General features: G+C 40.1%; 1 non-coding gene across 1 annotated transcript; it reads left to right on the top strand.

Moving 5' to 3' along the window:
* Positions 1 to 1,799: 1,799 nt before the first annotated feature.
* On the top strand, positions 1,800 to 1,933 carry LOC138823484 (U4 spliceosomal RNA). Its single transcript, XR_011370833.1, has one exon. It is a non-coding gene; the product is annotated as a U4 spliceosomal RNA (small nuclear RNA).
* Positions 1,934 to 2,161: the final 228 nt, after the last annotated feature.

Here is a 2,161-nt window from a genome sequence, read left to right as displayed (position 1 = left end):
GAGGAGTTAGGAAAGTGGGGAGGGAAGGGATAGTAGGAGGGAAACAATGGAGGGGGTAACAATGCTCAACAAGAAATGTACTCATTACCTTACTCGTGTAACTGTAACCCCTCTGTACAGCATCTTTACAACAAAACAAAATTTAAAAGAAAGAAGCACACGAACATCATTTTATTTATTTTTTTTTTAAATTGTATTTTATTTTATTTGAGAACATACTGTACAAAGGGGCTACAATTACATGGGCAGGATAATGCATACATTTCTTACCAAGCATTGCAGCCTCCTCCTTTGTTTACCCTTCACTTCCCTTCCCCGCCTCCCCCCTCCCCCCACCCAATTTTACCCCCCTCCCCCCACCCAATTATACCCCCTTCCCCCCCCCCACGCCGGCATTGTAAAGCTGGTTTTGACATGACATTTTGTACTTCTCATTGTTGCAACAGGTCCACCTGAATCCTTAAACGACTTGTTTGTCCCCATCTACTCCACATGTTATACTGACATCAAATATAGTGAAAACGGGGGTTACACTGTGGGGGAGGGACATACAAAGCAACAAAGAAATAATCTTATAAATGCATTAGATTACATGCATGAAAGAAACGAAAACATTAAAATACATATTTAAGGGTTCATTTTCCTAACATCACATTATCTGACCTTTTCCGCTTGACTCATACCTATACTAGATATTGCAAATAAGGGAAACCATGGGACCTATGCTTCTTTGGGCCTGGCTTACTTCACTTAATATAATTTTTTCCAAACCTTTCCATTTCCTAACAAATGGGGAAATGTCATTCTTTCTGATGGAGGCATAGAATTCCATTGTGTATATATACCACATTTTCTTGATCCATTCATCTACTGAGGGGCATCTGGGTTGGTTCCATATCTTAGCTATGGTAAATAATGCTGCAATAAACATAGTTGTGCTGGTAGCTTTAGTGTGGTCTTGTTTGTAAACATTTGGGTAAATGCCCAAAAGTGGGATTGCTGGATCATAGGGGAGATCTATGTGAAGTCTTTTGAGGAACCTCCATACTGCTTTCCAAAGTGGTTGAACAAGTTTACATTCCCACCAACAATGAAGTAGGGTTCCTTTCTGTCCACATCCCCTCCAGCATCTGTTGTTATTAGAGTTCTTGATTTTTGCTGTTCTAACTGGAGTGAGGTGATATCTCAATGTTGTTTTGATTTGCATTTCTTTTATGGCTAGGGATGTTGAACATTTCTTCATGTGTCTATTGGCCATCCTTCTTTCTTCTTCAGAGAAGCTTCTCTTTAAGTCTTTCGCCCACTTATTTATTGGGCAGTTGTTTCTTTGAGGATTTGTTGTTGGGTGGTTTAATTTTTTGAGTTCCAAGTATATTTTAGATATGAGACCCTTGTCCGTTGTATGGCTAGTAAAGATCTTCTCCCAATCGGTGGGTTTTCTATTGATCTTGCCAGCTATGTCATTTGCCCTGCAGAAGCTCTGCAATCTTATGCAATCCCATTTGTCCAACCTTTCTTTGATTTGTTGTGCTTCCGGGTCTCTATTCAGAAAATTTCGACCTGAGCCAAGGAGACCTAGGGTTTCTCCTATTCCATCCTGTAATGTTTTCAGAGTGTCTGCTTTGAGTTCAAGGTCTTTGATACATTTGGAGTTGATTCTGGTGCAGGGTGATATATAAGGATCTAGCTTTAGTTTTCTACATGTAGTTAACCAATTTTGCCAGCACCATTTACTGAAGAGGCTGTCTTTCTTCCATTCTATTGTTTTAGCTTCCTTATCGAAGATTAGGTGGCTATAGGTCTGTAGGTTCATTGCAGTATCGTAGCCAATGAGGTTTATCCGAGGCGCGATTATTGCTAAACGAACATCATTTTAAAAGGACTCCTTCATAAAAAAAAAATGCAGGTGAAGTGTAGAGATTCACTCTTGTAATTCCAGCTACTTCCTAGATAGGAGAACTTCAGTTCAAGGCCTTTAGGGACAAAATTAGAAGGAGCAGGGATTGTGGGAGAGTGGTGGAGTGATGGCCTAGAAAACAACGGGCTTGAGTTTAATCTTCAGTACCAAGGTCAATCAATCAATCAGTGTAACAACGCATAATGCCTTCACCTGTAAATGTACATGCACATGCAAAATGTTCAGTTTACCCCTGTGAATCAG

This window comes from Dipodomys merriami, unplaced genomic scaffold, assembly GCF_024711535.1.
Source record: "Dipodomys merriami isolate MVZ:Mamm:240054 unplaced genomic scaffold, mDipMer1.0.p SCAF_12, whole genome shotgun sequence".
In the NCBI taxonomy this organism is placed as follows: Eukaryota; Metazoa; Chordata; class Mammalia; order Rodentia; family Heteromyidae; genus Dipodomys; species Dipodomys merriami.
Note: the sequence above shows the minus strand (reverse complement) of the source record. Positions and strands in the feature narration are given on the sequence as shown.